The sequence below is a fragment of the Danio aesculapii genome, chromosome 3 (genome assembly GCF_903798145.1).
Source record: "Danio aesculapii chromosome 3, fDanAes4.1, whole genome shotgun sequence".
Taxonomy (NCBI): Eukaryota; Metazoa; Chordata; class Actinopteri; order Cypriniformes; family Danionidae; genus Danio; species Danio aesculapii.
The window spans coordinates 4,892,683-4,906,866 of NC_079437.1; the positions used below are offsets into that span (position 1 = coordinate 4,892,683).

The 14,184-nt window shown below is 38.5% G+C and overlaps 1 pseudogene; it reads right to left on the bottom strand.

The window, feature by feature from the left end:
- Positions 1–8,538: 8,538 nt before the first annotated feature.
- LOC130216796 (endonuclease G, mitochondrial-like) lies at positions 8,539–9,531 on the bottom strand (annotated as a pseudogene).
- Positions 9,532–14,184: the final 4,653 nt, after the last annotated feature.

The following is a 14,184-nucleotide window of genomic DNA, read 5'->3' on the forward strand; positions in this document are numbered from 1 at the left end:
CTAGCTACTAACGGTAACTTTATATCATCCACATCGTTATGCCAGCAGTCAGTTACCTAAATTAGTATATTAATAGTTTTTTATTTTTTTTTAATTGTAGAAAAAACATTTGAAATTTAGCATGAAAATACACTTTTTTTTACATTTTAACCCAGCACCCCCCCCCCCCCCCCCAAAAAAAAAGCATCCACATTTAGTTGAACAGGTAAATCTATTATACATGGGCTAAGGCAAAGAAAAACATACTATATTCCACATACAAAAATACACATATACACATATCAATCAATTAACTAATAACATGAGAGGTATTTGCTTGTGCCATTGTATAGTTATGATCCAAAAATTGTATAAACAGATCCCAAATTTTATGGTACTCCTTTAATTTGCCCTTTATACTGTAGGTGATTCTTTCCAGTGCAATGTAATGTGTCAAATCTTTCAGCCAGTGATCAATCGATGGACTTTCTATGTTCTTCCAATAGAGTGCTATCAAACGCCTTGCAATCACAAGACACATATCAATCGTTTTAGCTTTATAACCTGGTAATGACAAACTTACTGGGAATAAACCCAACACACATATTTCAGGTGTAACTGGAATTGGTTTTAAAATTATTGAGGAGATTAAAGTTATTACGTTTTGCCAAAAAATCTTAATCACCTCACATTCCCAGATACACTGAAAGAATCTTCCTTTATGTTTTTGGCATTTGAAACATATATCTGGGATGTTTGGGTTAATTTTGTTTAGTTTTTCAGGTGTGATAAAAGGTGCGCATTGCCCAGTTATATTGGATCATTTTAAATCTAGTATTAATTGACAAGTTCTGGGCTTTAACACATAAGTATATTAATAGTGAAATAAACACACACCTTCGGTTACAAGAAAAACAGTATTTTTTCTGCAGTAGCCTGAATAAATCTTACACTGTGAAAAAAAAAAAACTGAGGTCCCGGAAAAAACCTGTAAAATAACAACCGTTAAATTACAGAAATTTACCAGAAATTTAAATTTAAAGGAAATTTCTGTGATTTAATGTTCGTTATTTTATGGTAAATTTCTATAATTTAACGCTCGTTATTTTACGTTTACCGTAAAATTACAGATTTTTTTACAGTGTATGAATAGTCTAATAATAAACTGCTTATTAAGAAGTTATTTTAAACAAAAAACTCCCGACTTCTGCCAGAAAAGTCAAACATGTTGATTTCAGAAGAATGGAGAGAGAGTCATTTTCCTTCAAATCATTGTCCATTCTTTTACAGGAAATTTTTAAAATTTGTTTTATAATTATTGGTTTTGTTTTATTTTACTACTTTTATTGATACCACCAGGGGCGTCGCTAGACACCATTTACTGGGGCACGTGCCCCAGTAAAAACCTGCTGTGCCCCAGTAAATCTGTTATTCTGTAAAATGCCAAATTCGAGTTAGATTTTGCTTGATTTGTCAGTGTATTAATTAAGATAAAAAGATCCAAAAAAACTTTATACAACAACCGCTTGAGCAGTTTATTGTAAATACTAACTGACGTTGAGTCGTTGACGCATGCGCGCAAATATTCATAGCCGCACCGGCTATTTTATTTTTATTAAAGCTTAATAATAAAATAAAGTTGTTAATTCTGTTCAATTTGTAATTTTTTTTTTATAAAAGAAAACGCTACAAAAAGTACCGATAAGAGAACTGTTAAAGTACCGAACCGATAAGTGGTATCCAGGGCCGTTGCTAGACCTAAAGCTCTACTGGGGCACCCATTACTCACATGACCCTTTTTTGTTGAAAAGCAGATGCATATAATGCGATAAACTTCACAAACTTGTGTATCCAATTATTCCTACACTGCAAAAAGCACCAGGAAAAGTAAACGTGTACAATACCACTTTATACATATATATTTATTATTTAAGTGTCATCAAACATCAATTCTCAACATGTTTTTCTGCAATTAATATGTATACACAACTAATGATAACTGGCACATTTCTTTTTCATCATTTGCATTTTTTTCTAGTAACAATAATAACGAACAATTATAAAAAATAAATAAATAATTACAACATTTACAGAAACCAGCCATTTCATGACAAGTGTTTTTCAAAAAAAAAAGAGAAGAGAATATATTCACCAGTTCTAAGCCAAGTCCAGGTTACAAGGATCCAATTAGGCATCAAAGTGTACCGCCTGTTCTTCATTTTGGCAAAACAATCAATCACTTGACTCTGACTCAATTTGCAAAGTTCTTCTCTCTCAACTGACAAGACGGCAAGATGGTGAAGCCTTTCTTGTCCCATCGTGTACCTCAGCCAAGCGTGGAGCCGTCTCAGTACACTGAATGACTGTTCACAATGACAACTATTAACTGGGATTGTCAGAGACATCTGCATAGCCTGTGTCAAGGTTGGAAACATGACTTTATCCAGCAAGTTGAAAACAGATTGTACATCCTTAATTGGAAGGCTGTCCTTTTTGTGAGCCAGATAGTTTTTAGCCACTAAAGCCTCCTCCGATTTTAGATCTACACTGTAATGATCTGCCAGATCTTGGAGGTGCTCCTCACAAAGAAAGCTATCAGATAGAGGATTACAGGCCTGAACACCTCTCAATATTTTGCTATTAAGAGATGAAAATCGTTAATCGTTGCTCCATCTCAAACACCATTCTGTCAAGGCAAGGTAGAAACAGGTTAATTTTCAGCTTCTCTGAATCACTGAGGTCACTCACTGCTCTACAACTAGAGTCCACTACATACATATCTATGCGTTTCTGCTTTTGTCTTTGTTTAGTAGCAGTGCATGGCTCTGGGATCTGATTTGCTGCACAAATGGTACTGACAGTATCATAAAGCATAGTGGCTTTCTCATCTGTGCGCATCTGCTCGAGAGTGTCACACACAGCTCTTTTGTACTCCACAGCCTTAGCAACGTCTACAGTTTCACTTTGCAGGTATTTGTGAAGATTATCAGTCATAGACAGAAAAGTTTTGAACATTGTCAATAGATATACTGTGGAGAATCTTCTGAGTTTGGCATGGAGTTGTTGATGCCAGAGAGACACTGAAGAACTGCAGGCAGGTTTTCTAAGATGGAATTTACAGATCGCAACTGGCTTGACCAGCGGGTCTTTGAAATCTGACCAAGTTCAGATGGCTGTAACCCCAGCTTATGTTGAACATCTTTGAATTGCTGGTGGCTTAGTAGTGAAACAGAGAAAAATTAGTACACACTCTGTAGTAGCTCAAAAAGATCCCTGGCCTCTGCGATGGCCTGACGGGTGTGACACAAAACTAGGTTGAGCTGATGTGCATAGCAGTGCACATAGATGGTTTAAATCTGGCTTGTACACCACCTGAAGACCCACTCATAACTGCAGCGCCATCGTATGATTGTGCAACACACTTAAGGGCGTCAATACCATGACACTTTAAGTTATCTTCTATAGCAGCAGTAATGGATTCTGCATCAAACTGTGCAAGTGTTACCATCGCAAGCAAGCACTCCCTCACGGTATTTTCTGCAACATATCGAACACGTATGGCCAACTGTTCAGTATTTCCATCTCTGGGTTCATCTGCCATGACTGAAAACTTACCTGCCCTTTTAAACCTCCCTGACAATATTTGCTGCAACCTCTTCAGCACAGCGCTCAATTAATTCATTTTGAGATGAAGGTGACAAGTAGGTACTGTGTGAAGGGGCTAAATAAGACTGCAAAAAAGGGTCAAAGATTCATACATTCCAAAAAGTTTCCTCGGTTGTGGCTGAAGTCTCCCTCATCATAGTCCTGGAAGGGTATGCTTTGTTGTGCCAGAAGTTGTGTCACAGCCACAATACGGGTGAGGTACTCTCGTCTGTCTTTTATTTCTGCCTCATTTGCTGAGTGCAGTTGTTCAATTACACTGCCATGAGCAGCACTGGTCATCTTCTGCTGAACTGTTATCTGTTCCAAACTTTAAGATGAAGTCATTTGTTAGCAGGGCTTTTAGTTGTGCAGCACCAAAGTTATGGAATTGCCTGCCTTTGCACATTCGCCAGATGGACTCCATTTCCAATTTTAATTCTCAGATAAACACATTTTTGTTTAGGATAACTTTGAATGATTTGCTGGTTTATTATTATGCTGATTGTTATTTTTACTGCTTGTGTTTTTATGATGTGCTTGTGATTTGCTGTAAGGTGTCCTTGAGTGCTTTGAAAGGCACCTAAAAATAAAAGGTATAATTATTATTATGTCCTCGGGAGTTCGCTATAAACTTGCGGAGTCTGAACTTACAAGGAAAGAATGCAAGTGTGAACTTTGCACTTGATTCTGAGAAACTGCGAGGGTGTCAGAAGGTCCAGTTTAGCGTCACTCTGCCTTTTCAAACTTCTTTTTGCCCTCAAACAAAGAACGAAAAAGAAATTAGTTTGAAGTATACTGGAGCCTTTAAAGGGCACCTATGGTAAAAAATCTACTTTTCAAGCTGTTTGGACAGACATATGTGCATGTACGGTGTATAGAGCGTCATATTGAGGTGATATAAGCACACAAAGTGCTTTTTTTTCAATTCAACAACATAAACAACGGTGGACCAATTGGAGCGGTTTTCAGATCGACCGCAACTTTACGTAGGAGAGCGGTCCCCCCGCCCACCAACATTGATTGACAGGCGCGTCATCATATCCTCAGTTTGTTGATTCACGTCCGCCATTTTCAGCGTGAGTCGAAGCGATATCACTAAAGGAACACGCTAGCTCTATTTTTAGATGTAAGGCTCATTGGGCTCAACACAAGATCAATATTCTCCACATTATCGCTCTAATCGGAATTATTGGTTGTATCTTTAGGTAGGTTTGCAAACATGTGTACTTCTCATTGAGTCTACCTTATACTTCAGCCGTTTGCATTTCTCGCGATCCCAGAAGCTCCCTGTGATCTTAACTAGCATGCGTTTTAGAGTTCTAAACATCGGTTTCTATCAGGGTACACTCAAGTCGACGGCTGGGCGCCGCGGACCGCTGCAGAAACCTATGTTTAGAATTCAAAAATTCGTGGCGCGACGATTCGGGACACTTTATGTTTCTGCCGCGCCACAGAGAGTGTCTGGTGTGCCGTGTCTCGGCTTTGAGCGGCGCATCCGGTGCCTCAGTCAAAGTTAATTCAGTGTGCGTGGTTATTAGTTTCTGTGTACAAGCTCGGCACTTGAAACTAGCACACAGTTGGCTGTAAAACTGTACAAAGACACAAATGATTTTGTACTCTCTGCTTGGTCTGTGTCCGAGTCGTACATGTACGACTGATTGCTGATCCTCTCCTCCTTTCAATCTGCCTGTCTGTGTTGCAAACACAGAGCGGGTGAGCTCATGGCCCCGCCCCCTTGTTACGCTGGTCGGGAAGTCGAAACTAATCTACATGTGAAGCAACACACACATAAATCAGCGAGCTGTGGACACGCCCCCAACATGACACTTTTGAACACATTATAATAAAACAATCTGTACTGTGTTTTAAACTGAACCTAAACTGGCAGAAGAACCATAATATTAATATTAAATCATAAAAAAGAGGTAAACTATGTGCCCTTTAAATATGACACTTAAGCCCCGTCCACGCAAACACTGGTATTTTCAAAACCACACTTTTTTTCTATGCGGTTTCGCTGTTTGTCCACATGAAAATCTAGTATCAGGTGACTAAAGCTGGTGAGCTTTCTGAAAACTCCAGCCAGGGTGAAGATCTTCCAAAACTTTGGATAAAGTGTGGCCGTGTGGACACTATTAGGGATGCAACGATTATAGATTTTGGTTGTAGGATTGTAGTCTGAAGAATAATCACAGTTTCACCGTTATCACGATTATTACGCATTTATTAATTTCAGAACATTACTAGTTCAGAAAATAACACGAAAACTCCTTATATTTTAAAGTGTTATTTATTGCTGCTCCGTAAACAAATAATACTGCACAAATTAATAAAAACCAAACAATACACGATTCCACATGCTTCATTATAGTATACAGCTCCCCACACTTGATATATTCTCGTGTATATTATGTTGGATTTTGCCTGAGGAGAACAATGTTATCCGGCGAACCCAGACAGTATCCTGTTTATGACACACCATCTAACCATGAGCAAGCTAACCGGAAGGCTGATAATCCATTGTTTTGTGTTGAATGTGATAAAAGAATGGCCTGGAATAACAAGAAATGTAAACAGGTGAACTCCAATGAAGCTGCTGAAACATCTCAAGAATGATCAGTGGAAACAGAATGGACCTGAGCTCAATTTAGAGCTTCACGTTAAAGCCTGTGAACACTGATGTACATCAGATTTTACAGCTTCTTTATTGTTAATAAATCTGCAACAATTTCAAAATCTCTTTTTCCACATTGTCATTATGGGGGATTGTGTGTAGAATGTTGAGGAAATCAATCAATTTAATCCATTTTGGAAAAGGGCTGTAACAGCTATGATTACTTTCCGGTTGCCCTGTATATGTTAGTACAGAAGTATGGGGTAGTATCTGATCTCAATACAACATCTGAATGAGCTTTAATCACAGGATCTCCATTTAAAGACATTCTCCCCCAAAACAAAGAAATACAAGAGTTTATTTTGTCATGTCATCTTTATTTCTACAGCACTTTATATAGTGTAGATCAGGGGTCACCAATCTCGTTCCTGGAGGTCCGGTGCCCTGCAGGGTTTAGCTCCAACTTGCCTCAACACACCTGCCTGGGTGTTTCAAGTATACCTACAGTAGGAAGACCTTGATTAGCTTGTTCAGGTGTGTTTGATTAGGGTTGGAGCTAAAATCTGCACCGGCCCTCCAGGAACAAGTTTCCTCCAGGAACAAGCTGATTCACAAGGATGAACTGGACAATAATAAAAAGTCAGAGAACAATATTTCAGTTTTGTCTGACAATAGCATATGATGAATACAATTTTACATTTTGTTACAGAGAAAAATAAACCTAAACATAAATAACATTACATTAAAATTTGAACATTAAAATACACAAATAGATGTAATTGAAAAAAAAAGGTATAATAATAAACTTTAATTCAAAATGTATCATTTGTTTATTCATGTAAACGAATAATAATAATAATAATAATAATAATAATAATGTATTCTCATGTAGCGGCTTTATAACTTAATTCTCAAAGCGCTTTACACAAAAAAACACACAGAAACAGTTTAGGATAACAGTAAAATAGCATCATTCAGGCTAAAACATTCACAATTGCTAAAGCATTCAAATATCTAGGAACATAAACCAGAAATGCACACCTCATGAATAGGCGAGTGCAAAGTAGTGAGTTTAAGGATAATTTACAAATGAATAAATGTAAATGAATAAGCATACGTGGATAAACATTATTAAACAGGAATAAATGTAAATGAATAAGCATACGTGGATAAACATTATTAAACAGGAATAAATGTAAATGAATAAATGCAAAATGAATTAATGTAGACTAAATGATTAAATGTGAACACATGTAAATGAATAAATGTAGACGACTGTCTAAACTACCTCTTATTAAAACACACACACACACACACACACACACACACACACACACACACACACACACACACTACCTATATTCTAGACCAGTCGTTCTCAAACTTGGTCTTGGAAGTCAAGTGTCCAGCAGATTTTAGCTCCAGCTTGCCTTAACACACCTGCAAGGATGTTTATGAAAGCGTTAAGCTGTGGTCACACTGGACTTTTCTCCCCATAGACTTCCATTCATACGCATGCGAATGCGTCAGACCAGAAATGCAAGCTTGCGCAGCAAGTTTCGCAGTTCACCGCATTGCAAAGTTCAAGCTTGGTGAACTCTGACCTGTGAAATCACATCTCTTGACTATGTGAGACCAATTGAAGATCAAAACAGAAATTTGAAAACATGGAGCAAATCGCTAGCTTTTTAAAAAAAAAATGTCCAATCATCTTGTTTAATCCCGCACCTTTTCACAGCACTGTACAATAGAATTTCACAAGCTCAGACTCTAGTGCAGGCATGGGCAAACTCGATCCTCGAGGGCCGGTGTCCCTGCAGAGTTTTGCTCCAACACTAATCAAACACACCTGAACACCCTAATTAGTGTCTTCAAGATCACTAGAAAGCTACAAGCAGGTGTGTTTGATTAGGGTTGGTGCAAAACTATGCAGGGACACCGGCCCTCCAGGATCAAGTTTGCCCATCCCTGCTCTAGTGTGACCGCAGCATAAGAGCTTGGTTAGCTAGCCCAGGTGTGTCTGATTGAGGCTGGGGCTAAAATCTGAGGGACGCCAGACCTCCAGGGCTGAGATTGAGAACCCCTGGTCTAGACATATAAAGACAATGCTGTCATCAAAATATTACGCTTAAACCTGTATGAAGTAAATGTTAATTAGGTATTAATCACATATTCTTTAAATTATTCGCCACTAGTGAATTCACCGCAGATTCACTCAAATATTCTCTCTCTCTGTTCAGCTGCTGATGATTTGATCATCAAGACAGACGTACTAAGGGAAGATCAATATAAAAACACTTCTATAGGCGCTCAACAAGATCCTCCTGTAACTATTTTCCTATTCTGACTTTTATTGTAGCTCTGCGTGATTCTCCTCCTCTATCTTCTCCTGTCCACGTCACACTCCTGATCTCCTCATTGACCGTCTGAACATCCCTTATGCAGAACTTCAGCTTGGAGACCTTCTCGATGTCCTCGACTGATTTCTTGTACTTCATTTCCACAAATTCAACCATTGGCATCGCATCCTTCACTTTATCTTCAGCATGCTTCGCTAATGTAGTTTCATCATTGGTAATCAGATAGCAGATCGGCTCTGACACTGTGCCGTCACGATTTTCCTCAATAATCACCTTAAAGAAGGAATCAGGCACTGCTTTGACTGAGGCATTGGGCTCTTTAGATTTGGCTTTTATTATTGGTCCAGTGTACACGTGGATGTTACAGATCTTGTCTTTTACGTTTTTACGGCACCTCTCCTCTAAATCTTTCCACATGCTTTTATTTAACTTAGAGAGCTGCGGTGAAATGTTGCTGAACAAATAAGTCTCATTATAGGCTTCCTGACACCAGCTGTGATTGGCGGCCGCAGCAAGATGACCTTGATCATAACCCTTGATATAAAAAAATCTGCTAGATTTACGCTGTATTCTTTTCTTGATTTTTCTTAAAGTGTCCTCGTTTAATATCTCATACACCCATTCGGCGTTCCTGGTGTTTCTATTGTATGACAAGACGTACGATTTTTTTCTCCTTATTTCTTTTCTTGAAGGACATCCATCTGTTAATTTATATTTGGATGTGACCCTTTCGGTTTGTTTAGAGGTGGCTTCATTACCGAAAAGTTCTGAGAGTGGGATCTTAATGCCGATGGATGAAGAACTTGCAGATCCACCATCACCGCACTTATCTGATGCCATCTTGATGAAATCTGGACACAACGTTGAGGAACAGAAAGAGCTCTTGAGTGATTTCGTTTGACTTCTCAGAGGTCTTCAAGGATCTTCTCCTCTGATCAGACTAAAATGTGCAGAAGGAAAGAAAACATTGTCAAATGTCTCCTTCGTTCTGGATTTAAACTGATTGAGAAGTGAGGTAAAGATTGACTCACATGGACAGACTGAAGGTCAGATGAGCACACACGTCTGCTGTGATGACTTTACACCAGCTTTTGATCTCCTACAAACACACACCAAAACACATTTTATAATGGGTTATTACTATTCAATGAAGAAAATCAGTGAAATCACGTTATGGGTCGAGAATAATATTATTAATCTCACACACTGTATAATATGTTAGTTTCAATAACACAAAAAAATGCAATCATAACCCAAGTTGGATCAAATGTAATCATCGGGTGTCACGCCTGTGTTCACTACAGGATGGCAGGATTATCAGATTTATTAACACTTACATGGATGAACACAGGAAGAACATAGGATGAAAGCAGACATAAACAGAGAATACCAGATGACGAATGACTAAACACGGATTATAAATACACTGGGGATGATGAGACTGATTACATACAGGGGATGAACAGGTGACACACATGGAAGACGAGGGGTCTGTTTCAGAAAGGTTAAGTGAAAACTGAAGTATTTTAACCGTGAAATGAGAGAAACTCTGGGTTTTCCGTTTCAAAATAGCAGGTTTATCAAACTGGAGAAAGCAGGGTAAGTCAAGCCTGTTTCTGAAAGAGAGGTAACTAAGTTACTGTGGTAATTTACTCTGTGAACCTAACCTGGTCAGGAGCAGGATTTATTCTCTAAACTCAGAGTTTCTGTCAGGTTCCTCCCCTTTTTTAAAGATGAAAAAGGTTTGCTATAAGAGATCATATGATGATGAAAATGTGTGTGAATGGACAAACCAGCAGGCTGAGCACACTGTAACACATCTGAAATGTTGTTTTGGTCATTCTAAAACACCTAAACCGTTTCAGTATTAATGTTATAATATTATTAATGACCTCCAGAGCATCTGGAGCGGGTCAAGAGTGTCTGTTCTCCGCGTCTCATGTCGTTCATTGTGTGTCAGCATTGTCTTCTGAGGTGCAAGTACATTTATTAATAAAGAAAAGATTGACGCAGCTTCTTCTACCGCGGTAAATTCAGTTTTTACTGTTGATATTTGGTGCCTGTTTAATCAGGAAGTGATGATTTTGTTCTCTTTGACTCGTTGATGGAAACGCTGCTTTATTCGCACGTCTTTTATGCATTATTCCAGTTTTGCACATAAATTCAATTAATATATTTAGACGGAAACAGCTATTGCCTACATTTCAGTCACACAAGGAACAAAGTCACGTAAGAGAATGGCGGAGTCCAGAGGTGGAGGCAGGGCGACGACTGACCAAGGCAGAGCCGGAGGGATGAGGGAGCCTGGTGGAGCCAGTCGGCTGATGGTCCACGGAGGAGATGAGAGAGGAGAGAGCCAATATGGAGCTGCTGGGTCGGTGGGCTAAGGCAAAGTCCGTAGCTCGGAAGGCGGAGGAGATGACGCCGGGTGACAACCTCTGGCTGGCGAAACAGGTAGACAGGCCCTCAGGGATACCTTTAGACATGAGGCTGGAGGGTGAGCTGGGGGACTGGCTGACTGTAGCCGCACTGAAGAAGGCAGAATGGTTGTGGTTGATGATGGCAGCGGAGGTGAAGATGGCGGGTTGGGTGGGCTGCTGCTCATGACTCTGGAGCTATGAACAGGGCTGGAGGGCTGTCTAGGAACAGCCGGAGGGGCGTGACTTTGCTCCAGAAGTCGATGAGCAGCATTTCAGGGTCCAGGGTCAGCTCACCCTCTGCTGTGGGTAGGTAAGTGGGACTCTCGCTCTGTCCCTCAATACCCACCAGGACTCCCACACAGTCAACCCAGCATTATTTAGGGTGTACAGTGCGGAAAGCATGGATATAATTTTGAGAACAGTGTGCTTTACCTTTACCTGCTTTACCTACCGCATATGGAAACACTGTATTTCACAATATTACTTGAGTACCAGTGGCAGTTTCTCTGCTCATCTCAGGCTTCATTTATTTAATCAAAACACAGTAAAAGTCACTTACTCGCTAATTGTAAATACACCGTAACTGTAATTGTTCTGTGTAATGTGTTTGGTAAAACTGGTAATGGTCGTAACATTTATTATTGCACTTTTGTTGATATTGATTGCTTCTGTTCTTTAGTCTCTCTCAGCAATCATGTAAAGAATTATCTTTTTTGGCAATAGTCCTATTATATACATTCTATATTCTGTTTCCTACTTTATTTAAATTATATATACTGTGTGTGTGTGTGCGTGTGTGTGTATATAGATATATGTATATGTAACGGAGGCCAGCGAGTAAATGCTGTGCGGGTAAACCTCACTCCTCTGACCTCTAAAGGTGCTCTAGCGACGGATGCTAGAGGCCATGGTCTTTAGCCTCCTTGCTAAAGCATCTGACTCCCATGCGGAAGGTCGCAGATTCGAGAGCGGGTTGGGTGGCTCGGAGCGGGTTGGGTGGTGTAAGACCGGTGGGGTTAAACACACACATATATATATATATATATATATATATATATATATATATATATATATATATATATATATATATATATATATAGTTGAAGTCAGAATTATTAGCCCCCCTATGATTTTTTAATTTTTTAAATGTTTCTCAAATGATGTTTAACAGATTCAGGAAATTTTCACAGTATGCCTGATAATATTTTTCCTTCTGGAGAAAGTCTTATTTGTTTTATTTCGGCTAGAATAAAAGCAGTTTTTAATTTTTTAATCACCATTTTTAGGTCAATATTATTAGCCCCTTTAAGCTATATTTTGTTTCGATAGTCTACAGCAGTGTTTCCCAACCCTGTTCCTGAAGGCACACCAACAGTACACATTTTCAACCTCTCCCTAATCAAACACACCTGAATCAACTTATCATAACATCAGAAGAGACTCCAACACCTGAAGGTAATGGGTCAGAAAAGGGAGACATCCAAAATATGTACTGTTGGTGTGCCTTCAGGAACAGGGTTGGGAAACGCTGGTCTACAGAAAAAGCCATTTTTATACAGTAACTTGCCTAATTACCCTAACCTGCCTAGTTAACCTAATTAACCTAGTTAAGCCTTTAAATGTCACTTTAAGCTTGTATAGAAGTGTCTTGAAGAATATCTAGTCTAATATTATTTACTGTCATCATGACAAAGATAAAATAAATCTGTTATTGGAGATGAGTTATTAAAACTATTATGATTAGAAATGTGTTGAAGAAATTCTTCTCTCTTAAACAGAAATTGGGGAAAATTTGTCCCCTTCTATATATTTATTTAAAATATGCACATGTAGGAGGTCTATCTGTAGGGGGAAAAGCACTAGCTGTGCTATATACCCAATTAACCTAATTAGCCTTTAAATTGCACAGTCGCTGTATCTTGCAAAATATCTAGTATAATATTAAGTTCTGTCATTTAGTTATTTGAAATTAGTTACTAAAACAATTATGTTTAAAAATCAATGTATTGTAAAAGCTGCTCTGTTAAACAGCATTCAGGAAAATAAGAGTTAAATTTAATAGGAGGGTGAATAGTTTTGCTTTTAACATCTCCAAAATTCCTAAAGCTCAAATTCACATTAAAAATATTTAGTTCTCACCTTTCAATTGGGAGAGCCTTCCACTATTCAGCAATTCTGGGTAATATACAGCTACAGACAGGTTCAGCTTTTTGGGGCTCGATGTGTTCAGGCTCAGATAAAAGGTTATTAAGACAGAAATTACTCTGAGACTTCATTATATATACTCTTCTGGGCACAGAGTTTCTTAGTCATACGGTATATAAGCAAACAAGCTCTTTTTTTGCATACCACCTCGAAAGCCACATATAATAGTGGCCTCTTCCTTTTTTCTGTCTCGCAGGATGAAAAGATTGTGAAACGGTGGTGAGCAGTGCTTAATTTGTAAATGAATAATTTCCAGAACAAAATCAGCAAATTAAAATGACTGATCGACAATTTCCATTTTCCAGGAACATGACATCACATTACGTTTGATTTCATGTTTGATGTCAAACTAATTTCGAGAGGATCAGATGCTTATGATTACTTACGGCTGATCATGCATTATGCAATTTATGATTCACCAATCAGACGATTCCTGAGCTACGGTGGCCGGGAAGTGCAAAACAACATTACAAAGTGTGAAACACTTTTACAAAGCTCGAGACAAAATTTACATTTTGGAAAACATTTTTACCTATCATCAGACACAATCACATAGGAAAAACGATTTCAACAAGGACGAAACCAACTTACATTTTAGAAAAAAATTAACAAGACCCCCTTCTGAAGAGCTGAGCTTCGTTCTTTTCTAACCGCATTGCTCTCTGAGTTTACGTTTACATTACAACAACAGAGATCAGCATATATTTTATCGAAGTATGATTGAGAAATAGTGAAACTCTTTGTCAGCTCAAATTCAGCTCTTCCTCAAAACTGTTTATTAAGTCTGAAGTGCTGACCTGGCATGCATTTCCCAAACAACACTGTAACTCACAGCTGAGCTACCATAATATAATGCATCATCGTTTGGGAAATAAATGATGCCATGATGAGTGTTTTCCAAAACCGCAGATCCATCATTTGAACCACGTTAATTATGACGTAAAATGTCCATAATGACGCT